The sequence below is a fragment of the Hypanus sabinus genome, chromosome 26, assembly GCF_030144855.1.
Source record: "Hypanus sabinus isolate sHypSab1 chromosome 26, sHypSab1.hap1, whole genome shotgun sequence".
Classification (NCBI taxonomy): Eukaryota; Metazoa; Chordata; class Chondrichthyes; order Myliobatiformes; family Dasyatidae; genus Hypanus; species Hypanus sabinus.
The window spans coordinates 34,395,969-34,416,016 of NC_082731.1; the positions used below are offsets into that span (position 1 = coordinate 34,395,969).

General features: G+C 47.2%; 1 protein-coding gene across 2 annotated transcripts in view; it reads right to left on the bottom strand.

Moving 5' to 3' along the window:
• Positions 1-20,048, bottom strand: part of LOC132381426 (homeobox protein Meis1-like) — a 425,677-nt gene that overhangs the window by 271,069 nt on the left and 134,560 nt on the right. Inside the window, exon 1 of one of the 2 annotated variants that reach the window (XM_059950828.1) lies at positions 10,035-10,127. The exons of the other annotated variant lie outside the window; for it this stretch is intronic. The gene's annotated coding sequence lies outside the window, so the exon portion shown is untranslated. Of the gene's footprint in view, positions 1-10,034; positions 10,128-20,048 lie in introns of those variants that run through there. 2 annotated transcript variants of the gene reach the window in all.

Genomic DNA, 20,048 nt, shown 5'->3' on the forward strand with positions numbered 1-20,048 from the left:
CTTCAGAAATCTTTGAACTTGTGCTCCAAGGTCTCTTGGTTCTGCAATACTCCTTAGGATCTTCCTATTCCTAGTAAACATTCTATCCCTAGGAATTCCCTCTCAAATTGTGTCATCTCATACCGATCAGGAATAAATTCCATTCTGCCACATCCAGGTTACCAGCTGATGACTATCATATATAGTACAATCCTTCTCAAGTCAAGTCAAGTCACTTTTATTGTCATTTCGACCATAACTGCTGGTACAGTACGTAGTAATAATGAGACAATGTTTTTCAGGACCATGGTGTTACATGACACAGTACAAAAACTAGTCTGAACTACGTAAAAAAAAAACACAGAAAAAAAATACTCTAAACTACAGACCTGCCCAGGACTGCATAAAGTGCACAAAACAGTGCAGGCATTACAATAAATAATAAACAGGACAATAGGGCAGTAAGGTGTCAGACCAGGCTCTGGGTATTGAGGAGTCTGATAGCTTGGGGAAAGAAACTGTTACATAGACAAAATGCTGGTGGAACACAGCAGGCCAGGCAGCATCTATAAGAAGAAACACTGTCGATGTTTCCTGATGAAGGGTCTTGGCCCGAAACGCCGACAGCGCTTCTCCCTGTAGATGCTGCCTGGCCTGCTGCGTTCCACCAGCATTTTGTGTGTGTTGCATGAATTCCAGCATCTGCAGATTTCCTCATGTAAACTGTTACACAGTCCAGTCGTGAGAGCCCTTCTGTACTTTTTTAGTCAGGAATTTCTTTAGTCAAAGCATGGTGAATCTATGGACTTCATTCCCACGTCTGTTGGGCCAAGTCACTGGGTACATCTACAGATCATTGATTAGCAAGGGGGTCAAAGGTGATGGGGAGAAGGCAGGAGAATGGGATTGAGAGGGATAATAAATCAGGAATGCCAGAACAGACTCAATGGGCTGAATGGCCTATTTCTGCTCCTGTGTCTTACAGTGTTTCGGTCTTACCTTTTACCTGTCCTCACCGACCTTCGTGGTCCCATCCCTCGCTGTCCGAAACTGAGTCCGCAACCTCCAACTGCGAGGGATCCTCAATTTTGGTGGAGGAGGTACAGGAAAAAATCCTGGACCAAGTGAGTCAAGGTGTGTCGAACCGGGGAAGCGTATGCAAGCGTACAGGCAGAAAAGTGCGACAAGGAGCGCAACATTTTAATGGTACTGTAAGAGATGCAGACTGCATTAAGTTGAGTTTATAAAGTACTTGGGTGTTATGTGATATTGTGTAATGGGAAATAAACTGGGAAATAATAGGTTCAAAGGTTTTCTCGGTACTGCATGTAATGAAATGACAAGAGCAAACACATGCTTATATTCCTATAATCCTTTCAGTCATTTTCAGGGAGTCCCAAGGAGCATTACTGTCAATGAAATACCTTTGAAGTGTTGTCATTGCAGGAAGAGAGGCTGCTGCTCCCCGCATCTTATTTAACATTGTATTCAGTTCAAGCGACGGGGTCTTAGTCAATGCACCACATTTCTCACTCCTTCAGTAAGGCAGCCTCAGGCCGAAATGTCGACTGTTTACTCTTTTCCACGGGTGCTGCCTGGGCTGCTGAGTTCCTCCAGCATTTCGACTGCATTGGCATAGTCGAAAGCTCCTCCCATTCCAATGTTCCATCTTACAACCCCCCTCTAGCCCCCCATTGGGCAGAAGGTAGAGAAGCCTCAATATACGCGGCGCCAGGTTCAAGGGAAGCTCCTTTCCTGCTGTCCTCCAAGTCGGACTCTTAATCTCACAGTCCATGTCATCGCGACCTTGCACCTCATTGTCTGCATGCGATGCACTTTCTTTGTAACTGTAACACTTGATTCTATATTCTGTTCTTGCTTATCCATGGTACTGCCTCAATGCTCTGTCATAATTAAATGACCCACATGGATGGCATTTCTCTGTATTTCTGTATGTGTGACAATTACATGTTTGTTCGTTATGTGCCATGTTGTATGACATCATCATTATGTGCCGTGTCATACGACATAGACGATCATGGTCTTAATCATGATTGTCCTTGGCAATTGTTTCTACAGAAGTGGTTTGCCATCGCCTTCTTCCGGGCAGTGACTTTACCAGACGGTGACCCCAGCCATTATCAATACTCTTCAGAGATTTTGTCTGCCTGGCATCAGTGGTCGCATAACCAGGACTTGTGATCTGCACTGGATGCTCGTACGACCATCCACCACCTGCTCCCATGGCTTCACGTGACCCTGATCGGAGGGTTAAGTAGGTGCCACACGTTGCCCAAGGGTGACCTGCAGGCTAGTGGAGGGAAGGAGCACCTTACACCTCCCTTGGTAGAGACGTACCTCCACCCTGCCACCCAATATGTGACAAAGATAAACCAATTTGCCAATGCAGTTCCCCTTTGCACTGTATTAAAAGATGAAAATCTGGGGGTAATTGGACTAGAACTAAGAGTTTGGATCAGTGAAATTCAGGTCACATTCTCAGTCTACACTCCAGGTAAACTCATACCCTCCAATTACATCTGTTGACAGGCAGACTCTCTGTTCTGTAACTTCAATTTGCTTGACTAATTTGTACATTTAATTCTCCACACACTGGTCCACTTGTCCCAAGATCATCAACGCAGCTTCACCTAAGAATCATGTGGTCTTAATTCCAGTGTTTAGCGTCTCAGGGTAGCAGGTTGTGAATTTAAATCTCTCTGTTCTGGGTAGTGGTGTCATCGCCAAACTTAAGTTTGGCATTGGAGTTGTGCTTCCCCTCACAGTCCTAAGTATAAAGGTTAACCTCAGTCCTGATGAAGGGTCTCAGCCCGCAACGTCTACTGTTTACTCTTTTCCACAAATGCTGCTTGGCCTGCTGAGTTTCTCCAGCATTTTGTGTGTGTTGATAAAGCTTAATCTATCTGATACTCACAAAATGCTGGTGGAACACAGCAGGCCAGGCAGCATCTATAAGGAGAAGCACTGTTGATGTTTCGGGCCGAGACCCTTCGTCACAAAGGCTCCTGACAAAGGGTCTCGGCCCGAAACATTGACAGTGCTTCTCCCTATAGATGCTGCCTGGCCTGCTGTGTTCCACCGGCATTTTGTGTGTGTTGTTGTTAACGTTGACAGCGCTTCTCCCTATAGATGCTGCCCGGCCTGCTGTGTTCCACCAGCATTTTGTGTGTGTTGTTGTTAACGTTGACAGCGCTTCTCCCTATAGATGCTGCCTGGCCTGCTGTGTTCCACCGGCATTTTGTGTGTGTTGTTGTTAACGTTGACAGCGCTTCTCCCTATAGATGCTGCCCGGCCTGCTGTGTTCCACCAGCATTTTGTGTGTGTTGTTGTTAACGTTGACAGCGCTTCTCCCTGTAGATGCTGCCCGGCTTGCTGCGTTCCACCAGCATTTTGTGTGTGTTGTTGTTAACGTTGACAGCGCTTCTCCCTGTAGATGCTGCCCGGCCTGCTGCGTTCCACCAGCATTTTGTGTGTGTTGTTTGAATTTCCAGCATCTGCAGATTTCCTCATGTTTAATCTATCTGTTACTACTCCACAGTGTCTAAGGTAAGACCTTTTGTATGAATTAGAATCGGAATCAAGTTTAATATCACCGGCATATGGCGCAAAATGTGTTAACTTTGTGGCAGCAGTTCAATGCATTACGTGATAATATAGAAATATCATCAGCGAATTTATAGATGGCATTTGAGCCATTTCTAGCCACACAGGTATGGAGAGAGTTGTCGTGGCTCTCCCTCAAGGTCGAGGATGATGGTCTTTGTTCTGTTGATCTATCCCAGAGCAAAGACGCCTGTGTGTGAATTTGTTTAACGTGAACTTGATGTACACAATACTTCACAAATCAACCAACTGATTCCAGTGGCATGGAAACCACGACGATGGGAGCTGATGGATTTGTTGCAGCCTTCGTCCGCCTTCACAGCCGTTGAGTTTGAAGTGACTTCGTCCGCCTGTTCCACCGTTGAGGTCTTGGTTGGATTGTTCTTTGTCAGGGACCTCACCCTCGACCTCACCGCCATGGGTGACCCTACCAGGAGCAGAGCTCCGGACGGCATCGCTCTCGGGATCTCAGGACCACACGAGCTTCTCCACCGCGACAAGGTGACAATCGGCGGAGAAGATGCAGAGAGTAGAGCAGTGGGCTAAGCACTCATCCCTAGGGTGCGCCGGTGTTGATCGTCAGCGAGGTGGAGACGTAATTACCAATCTACGCAGATCGTGGTCTTCTGGTGATGATCCAATTGCAGGGGGAGGTAGAAAACGTCACTGTAACGTGGAAGCAGGTTCATGGGTTTGGCGCATGAGACAGAAAACACTGATTGCGACTGAGTGTATTAATCGCCTCGTTACAAACAAGAATAATAAATCTGACCAAAACATTTAAGTTCCCCCAAGATGCACAAACTGCGGACCTAAAGAGACAATTAGTTAAACATATGAGCGGAGCCTACCTTCCCGACGGTTCTGGGGACAAAGGGAAAGAGAGAGTGAACCTTTCGCAAGTGTTACTCTTTATACCCCCGAGGTGTTTGAAATTGGGTACTAGGTGCCGTGGCACACAAGCCAATGGGAGAAGAGCGTCAGAGACTTTAAATGAACCAATCACTGACCAGTTGGCTGGCATGATGGAAGCGGCATTCTAATGGCAAATAAGCCCACAGGGCAGAAAATGCCCAAAATTTAGCAACTTACCCAATCCTCCGTGTGATATTTTAGCATCAGCTAACATCCTCAACATGCCTTATTGCCTTATTCAAAGTTTTCCCCAGATGAGGGCGAGCCTGGGAAACTTCACAACGTGCAGTAAAAAAAAACTAAACTGGTTCTTTGCTCAAAGTAATTCTCCATGTCCAAGATAGGACTGGATATTGGCCATTGTGCCTTCATTAATATTTCGCTGGCACCACATATTTTCTTTTCAATCCGTTTTTCGCAAGGCTTTTCAGAAAGCTTGTGTGTATATGTACTTGTTCTTAGCTCCCTGTTCTACTTGCTTTATACTTGGGACTGTGAGGGTACGCACAGCTCCAATGCCATATTTAAGTTTGCGGACGGCACCACTGTCATTGGCTGAATCAAAGGTAGCATATAGGAGAGAGATTGAAAATCTGGCTGAGTGGTGCCGTAACAGTTTTCCTCTCAATGTCAGCCAAACCAAAGAGCAGCTTATTGATGAGGTCCTTGAGTCAATCCTCACTGGTGGATCGGAGATGGAGAGGGTCAGAAGCTTTAAATCCCTTGCTGTTCTCACTTGAGGATCTATCCTGGGTCCCGCATGTAAGTGCCATTATGAAGAAAGTACGGCAGTGCCTCTACTTTCTTCGAAGTTTGCAAATATTTGGCACGTCATCTAAACTTTGACAAATTTCTACTGATGTGTGGTGGACAGTATACTGTGTCATAAAGTGGGCATTGGGACAGACCCAAATGCAAGACACAGACACTGAAGCACTAGGGAGAGGACTAGGGGTGTCAAGAAAGCAAGGGAAGTGGGGAAGAAATTACACTGGACAAGACACAGGCCCTGAACGAGACGAGAATACAGGACATGGGCAGGGACCCAGAACCTGGACAAGGACTCTGAGCAAAGACTGGACGGGGACCCAGAACCTGGACAAGGGCTCTGAGCGAAGACTGGACGGGGACCCAGAACCTGGACAAGGACTCTGAGCGAAGACTGGACGGGGACCCAGAACCTGGACAAGGACTCTGAGCGAAGACTGGACGGGGACCCAGAACCTGGACAAGGACTCTGAGCGAAGACTGGACGGGGACCCAGAACCTGGACAAGGACTCTGAGCGAAGACTGGACGGGGACCCAGAACCTGGACAAGACTCTGAGCGAAGACTGGACGGGGACCCAGAACCTGGACAAGGACTCTGAGCGAAGACTGGACGGGGACCCAGAACCTGGACAAGGACTCTGAGCGAAGACTGGACGGGGACCCAGAACCTGGACAAGGACTCTGAGCGAAGACTGGACGGGGACCCAGAACCTGGACAAGGACTCTGAGCGAAGATCCAGTCTTGCTCCGGCAGTAAAACTTGACAGCGAGAATAGGCGAGGACACAGGTGAGGCTTCAGCCAAGGGCTACAGAAGGAAGGGGAAGGGAAGGGAAGGGAAGGGAACAGTCCAGCCTCAGGGTAATGGCAAAGACAGCCTGGCTTACCCAACATAGACAAGGACAGGAAGGGACAGATCCAACCACAGGGTACCAGCAAAGACAGCCTGACTTACCTCCCCAGAGGCAAGGACAGGATACTAACAAATCAAACCAGCACCCACACTCGAACCCAGGGCCACTTATATTCCCAGTCTCAAGATGAGCATCAGGTGCCTCTGATTAAGCCCAACTGAAGCAAGCGACAGCCGGAAGACCCGGAGTCTAGAGTTCATGGACTGGACTGTAACCAGAACGCGAACTAAACGGACCGGACCATGACATACTGATTGGCTGCATCACAGCCTGGTATGGAAACACCAGTAACCTTGAATGGAAAATCCTACAAAAAGTAGTCGATACGGCCCAGTCTGTCATCAGCAAAGCCCTCCCCACCACTGAGCGTATCTACGTGAAGCATTTTTGCAGGAAAGCAACGTCCATCATCAAGGAACCCCCACCACCCAGGGCATGCTCTCTTCTCGCTGCTGCCATCAAGAAAAATGTTCAGGAGCCTCATCACCAGATTCAGGAACAGTTATTACCCCTCAACCATCAGGATCTTGAGCCAAAGAGGGTAACTTCACTCAACTTCACTTACCCCACCACTGAACTGTTTCCAAAATCTATGGACTCGCTTTCAAAGACTCTTCATCCCAAGCTCTTGATATTTATTGCTTATTTATTTATTATTATTTTTTTCTTTCTTTTTTATTTGTCCAGTTTATTGTCCCTTGCACATTGGTGTTTGTCCGTCTAGTTGGTGCAGACTTTCATTGATTCTATTGTGTTTCTTTCTATTTACTGCGTATACTTGCAAGAAAAAGAATGCCAAGGTTGTAGGGCATATAGCTACTTTGATAATACATTTACTTTGAGCTTTTGAACTTTGAAGTGTGTGTAACATAGAAACATAGAAAACCTACAGTACAATACAGGCCCTTCGGCCCACAAAGTTGTGCCCAACACGTCCCTACCTTAGAAATTACAAGGCTTACCCATAGTCCTCTATTTTACTAAGCCTCTTAAAAGACCCTATCGTATCCGCCTCCACCACCATCGCCGGCAGCCCATTCCATGCACTCACCACTCTCTGAGTAAAAAACTTACTCCTGATATCTCCTCTGTACCTACTCCCCAGCACCTTAAACCTGTGTCCTCTTGTGGCAACCATTTCAGCTCTGGGAAAAAGCCTCTGATTATCCACACAATCAATGCCTCTCACCATCTTGTACACCTCTATCAGGTCACCTCTCATCCTCCTTCACTCCAAAGAGTAAAGGCCGAGTTCACTCAACCTATTCTCATAAGGCATGCTCCCTAATCCAGGCAACATCCTTGTAAATCTCCTCTGCACCCTTTCTATGGCTTCCACATCCTTCCTGTAGTGAGGCAACCAGAACTGAGCACAGTACTCCAAGTGGGGTCTGACCAGGGTCCTATATAGCTGCAACATTACCTCTCGGCTCCTAAATTCAATTCCACGATTGATGATGGCCAATACACCGTACGCCGTCTTAACCACAGAGTCAACCTGCGCAGCTGCTTTGAGCGTCCTATGGACTCGGACCCCAAGACCCTCTGATCCTCCACACTGCCAAGAGTCTTACCATTAATACTATATTCTGCCATCATATTTGACCTATCAAAATGAACCACCTCACACTTACCTGTGTTGAACTCCATCTGCTGCTTCTCAGCCCAGTTTTGCATCCTATCAATGTCCCACTGTAATCTCTGACAGCCCTCCACACTATCCACAACACCTCCAACCTTTGTGTCATCAGCAAACTTATTAACCCATCCCTCCACTTCCTCATTCAGGTAATTTATAAAAAATCACGAAAGATCACATTTCATAAGAATGTGTGCATTTATGTAATTAATTGATGCTGAGTGTGCAGATGCAGCATGCAATGTTCCCTCTAATTTGTAATGAGCAGTGTGCACAAAAATCTTGTGCTGTGCGGTTTGCTGCCCAGTGACAACAACATGTGCGCACTGAATTTTTAATGTGGAAGTATTCCACATAGCAAGTCAATTATTTCTTCAATAGATGTGGTATAAATAAGCCATTTCTAAAATCTGCAGACAAATCATCGCAAACTCCATGTGGTCAACGCTGTCCGCATAGGAACCAGAAAAGGAAATGTGATTGTGTACGGTCGTGAAGTGTATTTAACATGCCGGTGAGGTAGAGGGCGACAACCTTTTGTGTGTAGCTCAAATTCCTTTGTGCGCTAGTAGCCAAAGATACATGCACGTGCACACCTTAGAGGGAAGATTGACTGTATGCATACATATATGTGAGGGAATGTGGATTGTAAGCAGGCATATGTGCTTATGTGTCCATGTATCTGTGCATGTAAGTATATATGTATGCAAATGCACATATGTGCATGTGTGTGCCTGTATGTGTCATGTCTTTGAATGTGTATATGTCTTTGAATGAGCATGTGCAGTATATACATTCATATATGTGAGTGTGGTTCCTTAAGTTTGTCAAGCCGGGAGGGAGGATGAAATCCCACTATATATTAAACGCTCCCAATGGTGTCCACCTCAAATAGCCTCTGACAACCAAGCCCAGCTCCCGGCCTTCACGTGTGGCTTAGCTATTAGGCCTGGTGGAACTGTTTTTACTGACAGAAGAAGGGGCAAAGGTGGGTAACTGGTGCCCTCAAACCAGTCACTTCGGGCAGCTGGGGTTCACCAGTCTTGGTCGGCAGCTCATCTAAGAGAAGGAAAATTCTGATCTCAAACCTCTGCTGCCTCGCGACTATACCCATTCATGGGGAAGGCTTCGGGAGTGAACCCGGAGGGAAAATCCATAGCTGGAGTCCCTAATGCAGTCCTACGTTGAATTCAACGCTGAGTTCAACTCCTGTGATGCTGCTGGTACCAAACTGTATCGGCCTCTGCCGTTCCTTTGGAATTGTCATCTGCGTAGAGAGAGGGAGTTTGCTGCTCTCCAAATCGTACTGCCCTGGCTTGTATATCTCGCAGGCAGCTAGAACATAATATCCATGTTCTATCCTGACCATAGGAGGTGTGTGTGTGTGTGTGATTGTCTACGTACAAATGAGGATATGTGTGAAGATTAATGTATGTGTCTGTAAGAATGTGTATGTATGTGGGTCTGTTTGAGTGAGTATGTGTGAGTACTTGTGTGTTGGTGAGAGTGCATTTGTGTGTGTGTATATGACTGAGAGGTGTGTGGGAGAGGGAGTGTGTGTTAGGATGAGTGTGAGCATATCTGTGCATTTGTGTGTGCCTGAGTGAGGTGTGCTTAAATGAGATGTCTTTTGGAGAGTGAGTGAGAGAGAGAGAGAGAGAGAGAGAGAGAGAGAGAGAGAGAGAGAGAGAGGAAGAGAGAGAGAGAGAGAGAGTGTGTGTGAGTAAGAGAGAGAGAGAGAGAAAGAGAGAGAGAGAGAGAGAAAGAGAGAGAGAGAGTGTGTGAGTAAGAGAGAGAGAGAGAGTGTGTGAGTAAGAGAGAGAGAGAGAGAGAGAGAGAGAGAGAGAGTGTGAGTAAGAGAGAGAGAGAGAGAGAGAGAGAGAGAGAGAGAGAGAGAGTGTGAGTAAGAGAGAGAGAGAGAGAGAGAGAGTGTGAGTAAGAGAGAGAGAGAGAGAGAGGGAGAGAGAGAGAGAGTGTGTGAGTAAGAGAGAGAGAGAGAGAGAGAGTGTGTGTGTGTGTGTGTGTGTTTGTGTGTGTGTATAATACTTTTGACTAGAGCCAATCCCTGGTGGCTGGAGGTCAACGCGCTGAGACTTTCTGACAGTGACCTTGACCGTTCTGGTGCACCGCTGGGCTCGATGGCTCGGGTCTGAAAGAAGAGACAGTTCTCGGACCACCACGAGAGCAAGCTTACCTTTGAAGGCCCGCCGAGACTCCCCGCCCAAGGCTGGCAATGGGAGTATCGTTAACATGGAGCTCCAAGGGCACTCGGCACTTCGTGGCAGCTGATCGGTTGCCATGGAAATTTGCAAATGGTACTGCTGGCATGGGGCCAGTCAGCATTGCTTAGCAACCTCTGAAGGATCTGTCAACTTTTTTTTCGGGTTCTTTTTATTTGTTTTTTTTTGGGGGGCGGGGGGAATGTGGGTGTTGTTTGCAAAGCCAGCATTTAATGCCTATCCCTAGTTGCCCTTGAGATGATGGCAGCGAGCTGTACGGGTGAAGGTACCCGCCACCACCCCACAGCAGAGTCGGGGAGCAGCTTCTGAGATTCAACCCTGCCAACCAACAAGGTACAGTGAAGGACTTCCAAATCAGAATGACAAAGTAACTCAGCGAGGAGCCTCTCGGAGGTGGCGTTCCTATGGAACCCTTGCCCTAGTCGGTAGTAGAGGTGGCATTTTGGGGGGGGGGGGGTGCTGTCAGAAAACTCTCCCCCCCCCCCCATCTATGGAGATGCACAGAAAGCCAACATTTCGGGCTGAGACCCTTCACCAGGACTGCAGTGGAAGGGGGGACACCCCAGGATAAGGAGATGGGGTGTGGGGAAGGAACACATGGGGCTCTGCGCTGGGGTAATTTCAGGCAGTTTCTAAAGTGGGCCACGGGGGCCGAAGGGCCTGTAATGTGCTGTAAATTGCTATGTTCTACGTAAAAGCCCAAGAAAGTCACAGCAGTGCAGTTTTGTGTTGGCAACACCACAGCCAGAATGTAGAGGTGGTCGGGAGGACGAACATCTTGGATGGGGTTCAGAGCAACCCAGACTGTTTTTGAAATGTTGGAGATATCATTTTATTGAGATACAGTGCAAAATAGGCCCCTCCCCCGGCCCTTCGAGTAACCTCTGATTTAGCCCTAGCTCAATTTACAATGACTGATTAACCTACCTGCTCGTATGTCTCTGGACCGTGGGGGGAAACCGGAGCACCACACGCTCACGGGGAGAACGTGCAAACTCCTCACAGACAGCAGCGGTGGGAATTGAACTCAAATCGCCCGTACACCACACTACCCTCCCTCATCACTTGTGTTGCTGACAGTGCAAAGGTTTTAGCTGAGATCTAACTCCTGGCACAACTTATTTTTTATGAGGTCGAGTTCTGAGCTCGAGGCTCAGTCCAGCGCGGATGGAAAGCGCGCAAGGGAGCCGGCCAGATTCGAACCCGGGACCATTTGCCTCGAAGTCCGGTGCAGACGCCACTACACCACAGGTGCAGCTTCATCTCACACAGAATGCTGAAGGGCCTGAGCAGGTCTGGCAGCGTCCATGGGGGTGAATTAAAAACTTGAGATCCCTCATCAGGACTGCAACGGAAGGGGGAAGGCCCGAGGATGAGGAGATGGGGTGTGGGGAAGGAGTGCATGCTGGAAGGTGACATGTGAAACCAGGAGAGGGGAGAGGGTAGGTGGACGGGGGTGGGGGAAGGTAGGATCAAATGTGAAGCTGGGAGGTGATTGGTGGGAAAGGGCTGAAGAAGAAGAAATCTGATAGGAGAGGACCATGGCAGAAAGGGAAGAAGAGCACCAGAGGGAGGTGAAGGATAGCTGAGGAGAAGAGAAGGGACAGGAGGGGAGCCAGAATCAACACGGGAAAGAGAGAGGAAAGGAGTGGGGAGAAATTGACATTCATGCTATCAGGTTGGAGGCTACCCAGATGGAATATATATATATGGAATATATCCCATCTTCCCCTCCCCTGACCTACTTATTCTTGCTTGTTTCTCCTTCCTTTCCAGTGCTGAAGAAGGGTCTTGGCCCAAAACTTCCTCTATTCTCTACTCCTCTCCATAGATGCTGCCTGACCTGCTGAGTTCCTCCAGCATTTTGTGCGTGCGTTGCTTTGGGATTTCCAGCGTCCGCAGAATCTCTTGTGCTTAGCTTTATCGTAACTCACAATGGCGTCAGAGACTGTGGAGGCACCTCCAACTGCAAAGCGGGTTGTCATGGAAGCTCCGGACTGGGCTCCCCGTCTTTTCCGGTGAGCTGTCGCTTCCAGGAGTTTATCTCGGATGGAGCCAGTTAGCTCCTCTGGGATCAGTCTAACACTTCCGTGACAGAGGACAAGAGAGTGCCCCGAGAGGCAATTGTTCATACTCTTTCTGACATACAAAACGATCTTCAAATCCTCAGGACGTCTGTCTGTTATGATGATACCAAGTATTTTCTTCCTTAAGGATGCTTTCTCTAATTTTTATTTAGAGATACGGACAGTACCTGGCCTAAAGAGCCTGTGCCACCTATTTACACCCACGTGACCGATTAACAGAACGGAAAGTATATTAACTCTTCACGGCTTGGTACGAAAGCACCAACGCGCTCGAACAGAAGATTCTGCAAAAGGGTAGTGGAGTTGCCCCAGGAGCATCGTGGGTAAAACCTACCCAGCGACTGAGCACCTTGACATGAAACGCCATCGGAGGCAAACAGCGTCCATCACCACCGAGGCCGTGCTCTCTTCTCGCTGCTGCCATCGGGTAGAAGTCACAAGAGCCTCAGGACTCGCAGAGCCAGGTTCAAGAACAGTTACCCCCTTCAACCATCAGGCTCTTGAACGAAAGGGGACAACTACACTCACTTTCCCCACCATTGAAATGTTCCCACATTTTCAGACGCTTTATCCCATTATCTCATTATTTACCGCTATTTATATTTGCATTTGCATGGTTTGTTGTCTCCTGCACTCTGGTTGATGTTTCACTGATCGTGTTATCATTATTACTCTATGGATTTATTGAGTATGCCAGCAGGAAAATGAATCTCAGGGTTGTATATGCTGACATATATGGACGAGGAGTGATTGATAAGTTCGTGGCCTAAGGTAGAAGGAGTCAATTTTAGAAAACCTAGCACATTTATTTTTCAGCATAGTCCCCTCCTACATTTACACACTTAGTCCAGCGGTCGTGGAGCGTACGGATCTTGGATCCAGAAAGTGTCCACAGCAGGGGTGATTGATAAGTTTGTGGCCTAAGGTAGAAGGAGATGAGTTGTACAGCTCTTGTTACATGCACATGCAGTTCAACTCTGAGTGATTATGCAGAAAGTTTGAAGTTAATATCTCACCTCCTTCTACCTTAGGCCACAAACTTATCAATCACCCGTGCTGTGGACACTTTCTGGAGGTCCGAGATCCGTACGCTCCACAACCGCTGGACTAAGTGTGTAAATGTAGGAGGGGACTTTGTTGAAAAATAAATGTGCTAGGTTTTCTAAAGTTGAGTCCGCCTACCTTAGGCCACGAATTTATCAATCACCCCTCGTACTTTGATAATTAAAATTACTTTGAGCTTTGAACATAATAAATGGTAGGTCGTCGGAATGTGGGGGGTTGGGGAGGAACCAGAATGCCCGGAGGAAACCCACGTGGTCACAGGGAAAATGTACGCACTCCTTACAGCAGCAGGAACCGAGCCGGGTCATGGGAGGTGTCACAGCGTTACACTGCTGCGCTGCCGTCGGTATGCCCTGCCACGGCTGCCGAGACCCTTACGGACAACTGGGAGGGCAGAAACCAGCCCTCCCCCCCACCCCCCCAGCCTCTTTCATCCCAGTCATTGCCACATCTGAGCCCTAACCCAGATCCCCGAGCACAGCCACCTCACACTGTGCAGCCAGAGGCTCCAGCAAAGAAGACTTAAATGGATTAAAGGATTAGGCTGGGATACAGCAATTCACATGAGCATAATTACAGGGCAATTTGGACCTCAGCGGGGTCTGACAGGACTGAGGTCACAAGTTACTTTGAATGCAGTAACTACAACAAGATATTATGTTTCCAGAGGACCTCTTTGTGACGTCCTTGTCTTGGCAGAGGGAGCAGGACAGCAGACTGCGCCGAGACCTCGTAGTCCCCGAGTCCCAGGTCTCGGTTCCATCTCCACCTCGGGTATCACCTCCGCGCGAAGGCTGTGGGCTCTCCCGGGGACCGAGTGGGTTACCACCCACATCCCCGAGGCACGTCGGTTAATTGGGCCTCGTAAGCTGCCCTTTTGCATTCTGATTCACGTGGAGTTAATGGCCATGAACGAGAGCACGCTTACAATGAAAAGAGAGGAGTCACAGACACCAGCACTTGTGGGAGGGAAGTGCAGGTGCATGCTGAAATTATTTAGCCGTATTTTAATGTCTTTAATTACTTGTAGGTGTTTAAATAATTGTTTACTCTTTGAAGTAATTGTTATTGTATTAATTATTTGAATCTGCACTGCTCTTTGACACCTAAAAGCATTTCACGAGGTTTGAACAGCAGGGCAGGTGTTGACTGCTCTGGCTCAGTAGGTTGGGGACGGACAGGATCCAGATGTCCACAGAAGGCAAGGGGGACAGTAGGCTGCGGAGGTGGGGCAATGGGACATGGGAGGTGACCAGCGTTCTGGGGGTGAAATTCAAAGCTGGACGCACGATGGCTGCAGGAATGAGAATCCGGTGGCCAAAGACCAGAGGCTCCGAGGTGGCTTGTCCTGAGTTAGAGGCCTGTCTCCATGTGCAGAGCTGAGGGGGGGGGGAGTGCGCGGAGAGACGAGAAAGGGGCTTGTTCTACCATTGGAGGAATTCAGCAGGTCGAGCAGCATCTGTGCAAAAGAGCAAACAGTCGCCATTTCAGGCCGAGACCCTTCTTCAAGACTGAAGAAGAGACTCGGCCCGAAACGTCGACTTTTTGCTCTTTTCCACAGACGCTGCTTGACCTGCTGAGCTCCTGCGGCATTTTGGCATACGTTACTCTGGATTTCCAGCATCTGCGGATTCTTTTTGTGTTTGATTTGCTGTTGTTGTCTTGCTGTTTTCGTTCATATTATCTGTGACACTGTGGGTGTGCTCCCTGTTGGTAAGAGATGGAATTACATCCGTAGCAAGAGATGACATCAGGTCAGAGAACGTCAAATCTTTAGGGGTGGAGTTAAACCGCAAGGGTTAAAAAAACATTATGGGAATCATATATAGGCCTCCAAATATGTGGGGTTGAGGTTGCTATGGGAGCTGGAAAGGGAGTGTAATAAGGGTAATGTCACAATTACAATGGGGGACTTCAGAGGATTGGGGAAATTAGGTTGGTGTGGATTGCAAGGGAGGGAATTTGTTGAATGTCTATGAGATAGCTTTTTAGAGCAGCTCGTGCTTGAGCCTACTCAGAGAAAGGCTATCTCAGATTGGGTGTCGTGTAATAATCCAGATTTTCTTAGGGAGCTTAAGGTAAGGGAACCCTTAGGGAGCAGTGTTCATAATATGATTGAATTCATACTGCAATTTGAGAGGGAGAGCACAAGGCACATGTATCAATATCACGATGGAATAAAGGGAATCACAGAGGCATGAGGGAGGAGCTTGCCCAGGTGGATTGGATAATGGGAGAGCTGAGGAGGCTGCAGTGTTTGGAAATAGTTCACAGGCACTGGACAAGTTTGTAATGGCGGTGGAAGGCAACCGTGGCTGACAAGGGAAATCATGGACTGCATAAAAGGCAAGGAAAGGGAATGGGAAGTTGGCTGATTGGGAAACTTATAAAATCCAACAAAAGGCAATTAAAAAATCTACAAGAAGGGAAAAGATGAAGTATGAGGGAAAACTAACCAATAATATAAAGCAGGATGCTAAAAGCTTTTTTCAGTTACATAAAGAGTAAAAGGGAGGTGACAGTTGATATTGGCCCACTGGAGAATGAATCTGGTGAGGGAGTAATGGGGGACAAAGAAATGGTGGATAAATTTAATAAATACTTCACATCAGTCTTCACTGTGGAAGACACTAGCAGTGTGCCAAGGGTCTGAAAATGTTAGGAAGCTGGCGTGAATGCAATTGCTATTACAAAGGAAAAAAGTGTAAGGACTTAGAAAAGTTAAAAGAATGAGCAAAAACTGGCAGATGGAATACAGTGTTAGGAAATATATGATAATTTTGGTAAAAGGAACAATATTGCGGACTATTGGGGAGAAAATGGGGAGAAAATTCAAACATTAGAGCTGCAAAAGGACTTAGGAGTCTTCATGCAAGATTCCCAGAATGTTAATTTACAGGTTGAGTCTGTGGTAAAGAAGGCAAATCTAATGTTGGCATTCTTTTCAAGTGGAATAGAATATAAAATGTGGAAACCACAGAAAGGGTGCAGAGGAGATTTACAAGGATGTTGCCTGGATTGGGGAGGATGCCTTATGAAACCAGGTTGAGTGAACTCCACCTTTTCTCCTTGGAACAACGGAAGATAAGAGGTGGCCTGCTAGAGGTGTATAAGATGATGAGAGGCAATGATCGTGTGGATAGTCAGAGGCTTTTTCCCAGGGCTGAAATGGTTGCCACAAGATGACACAGGTTTAAGGTGCTGGGGAGTAGGTACAGAGGAGATGTCAGGGGTAAGTTTTTTACTCAGAGAGTGGTGAGTGCATGGAATGGGCTGCCAGCAATGGTGGTGGAGGCAGATAAGATAGGGTCTTTTAACAGACTTTTGGATAGGTACATGGAGCTTAGAAAAATAGAGGGCTATGGGTAATTTCTAAGGTAGGGACATGTTCGGCACAACTTTGTGGGCCGAAAGGCCTGTATTGTGCTGTAGGTCTTCTATGTTTCTGTAAAAACAAAGAGATAATGCTGAGGCTTTATAAAGCACTAATCAGGCTACACATTTGGAATATTGTCTACAGTTTTGGGTCCCATATCTCACAAAGGACATGTTGTCATTGGACAGAGTCCAGAGGAGGTTCACAAGGATGATTCTGGGAATGAAGGATTTAATGTATGAGGAGCGTTTGGCAGCTTTGGGCCTGTACTCACTGGAATGCAGAAGTATGTGGAAGGATCTCATTGAAACCTACCTAATGTTGAAAGGACTGGATAAGATGGCTTTGGAGAGGATATTTCCTCTGGTGGGGGTGTCCAGTACTAGATCAAAATTGAGGGGCGACCCTTTGGAACAGAGGTAAGGAGGAATTTTTTTGGTCAGAGACCAGTAAATCTGTGGAATGCTTTGCCACAGACAGCAACGGAGGCCAAGTCCGTGGATATACATAAAGCAAAAGTTGATACTTTTCTGATTCATCAGGGCATCAAAGGCTATAGTGAGAAGGCAGGTGTATTGGGTTGAGTGGGATCCATGATAGAATGGTGGAGAAGACTTGATGGGCTGAATGGCCTAATTCTGCTTCTGCGTCTCACGGTCCTAAGGTCTTATGCTATGTTAGCAGCAGAATATTTGGTGACATTTGTGGTCTACCCCCAGCGCATCCTTGGGTGTGCTGGTTCTTAATGCAAACGGCACACTTCACTGTGTAGTTCGAGGTACGATTGAGATGGGGTACGCGGCTGGACTGTTGAGGAAGTGTGTGTGTAGTGGGGAGAGGGGGCGAGTGGGTGGAGAAGTCTGGGCATGAGATGGTGGGTGGAGAGGAAAGGGGGGCATTGCCCGATGATGGTGTGGAAGCGAGAACGCATGGTGATCTGGACAAGGATTTGTTGGATCCTGTTGATTTTGATCTGGGGTTCTCCGCTGGTCAAGAAAGAAGCATAAAACTTTTGCTTATGGCCATTTTTAAGAGCAAAGGAGAAGGAAAGGTTAACACTGAAAGCAGTGCCTAGTAGTGATGGGAGGGGAAACACAAAAGGGACCAATCCAACTTGGCCTGTTCTTCTTATATCAATACATTCTATCGCTGAAATGAACCAATAAGATAGCCGCTATTCCAGTGATTCGTCAAGAACCTTGTATGGATGAAGGCTTGTGTGCCTCAGTGACCCGGAGAGCTATGTTGGCTGGAGTCAGGGCTTTATGTTTTGGCTCTTGGTAGGGTCACCCATGCCAAACAGGTCAAAGGGTGGAAGGCAGACTAAGAGTGGTTCACCGGTCCTCCAGGTGCAGGGAGTTCAGCTCATGGGTAACAACCCTGACTGGTCAAAACCCAAATTATTACAGAACCAGGAATGAAGAAAACCTCCCACATCTGTGTGTGGTAGTATTCCTGAGGCTCCACCAGGGATTTGCGTGACTGACAGAGGTGAAAACCAAGCAGAAGCTACTGACATGTTGAAGGAATCCCTGAAGACCACCAGAGATGGAGAACCTTTATTGCTGCCTTAAACTCCAGTGGCATAATGGGCAGTAAGTAAGCATTCCAGTGATGTGATACCCACCACTAAAAACCAAGAGGTTTTCACAACGGTACAAAGTGACTAGGGCGGCAGGATGGAGAAATGTCTCCACCAAAAGGAAGTGTAGAGCGCTCCTTCCCCTCGCTAGCCTGCAGGTCACTCTTGGGCAAGAAGTAGCACCTGCTTAGACCCTGATCAGGGTCAGGTGAAGCCATGGGAGCAGGTGGTGGATGGTCATACAAACAACCGGTGCAGATCACAAGTCCTGGTTATGCGACCACTGACGCCAGGCAGACAATCTCTGAAGAGTATTGATAATGGGTCACCCGTCTTGTAAAGACACTGCCCAGAAGAAGGCAATGGCAAATCATTTCAGCAGAAAAAAAATTTGCCGAGAACAATCATGGTCACGGAAAGACCACGATCGGCCATGTCAAATGGCACGGCACAAAGCGAACAAACGAACAAAGCGAATGCAGCCACTAAAAATCATACTGAGCGATTACATATTAAAATACCAACAAGCACATAGAACAGTTCTACAGTCTAATTCAACAGAGTCCAAGGCAGAGATCGTTAGTGTTGGTGGAGGTCATGGTTGGGGAAGAGAGACATAAATTGGTGAAGAATGGAGAGCAAAACGGTAAATGAGGAGTATTGCCTGCAGCAAAGCACCCTGGACCAAAGCACCCAAAGCACCAAAGCCCATCCCTACCGAGTGCTGGGGTAGGGCCAACCCTCACAGAGGGTCCGAGGCTGTCAGTTCTTCAGGGATGTCAGTGACGAAAAGAAATCCAGCCCTAACGATGGAGCCAGTTCTCGCAGTTGCGGATTGTGTGACAGAGAGCGCTCGGTAAACACACTCCGTGAGCCATGAGCATTCATATATACACACACACACACACACACACACACACACACACACACACACACACACATACACACTCACACACACACACACACATACATACACACTCACACACACACACATACATACACACTCACACACACTCACACACACACACACACTCACACACACACACTCACACACACTCACACACACACACACACACACACACACACACTCACACACACACACACACACACACACACACTCACACACACACACTCAGGCACACACAAATGCACAGGTGTGCTCACACTTGTACTAACACACATCTCAGTCATATGCACACACAAATGCACTCTCACATACATGCTCACCAACACACAAGTACTCACACATACTCACTTAAACAGACCCACATACACATTCTTACAGACACATGCATTAATTTTCACACATATCCTCATTTGTACATAGACAATCACACACACACACACACACACACAAAGAAATGAGGCCCTCCTTTCAACACATTCTCACAGACACGTACATTTATTATGTGATAATAAGATTATTTCATTTCTTTAGTAATGGGGATGTGCAAATGTTATTTGCATACTATATTTAAGGTAGATATTTCTGTTTGTTTTGCAGTGATTGTAACTACTTTGGGGGGTGCATCATGTTTTAAGTCATGTGTAGTCTTAAGTTAACTTTCAGGGCAGTTAACGATGGCGTGACCTGGTGCCTCAATTGGAGAGAGAGAGGTTAAGCTACCAGCAGTTCACACTGGCCAAGTACAAGTGCAGAACTAATGTTGGGTTTTCTGGTAAAAAATCTTTTTGCAAGTATTGGCAGTTTTCTTTTTGCTATTTTCACTAATTTTTGTAAGTTTGATTTTTTTTTTGAGTAAATACCCTTGCACAAAAGTGCTAACTGACTCCAGTCGTCTTTTTTTTCTCTCGGTCAAAATCCACGTTGATCACGGATGGGTAATGCACTCTTGCC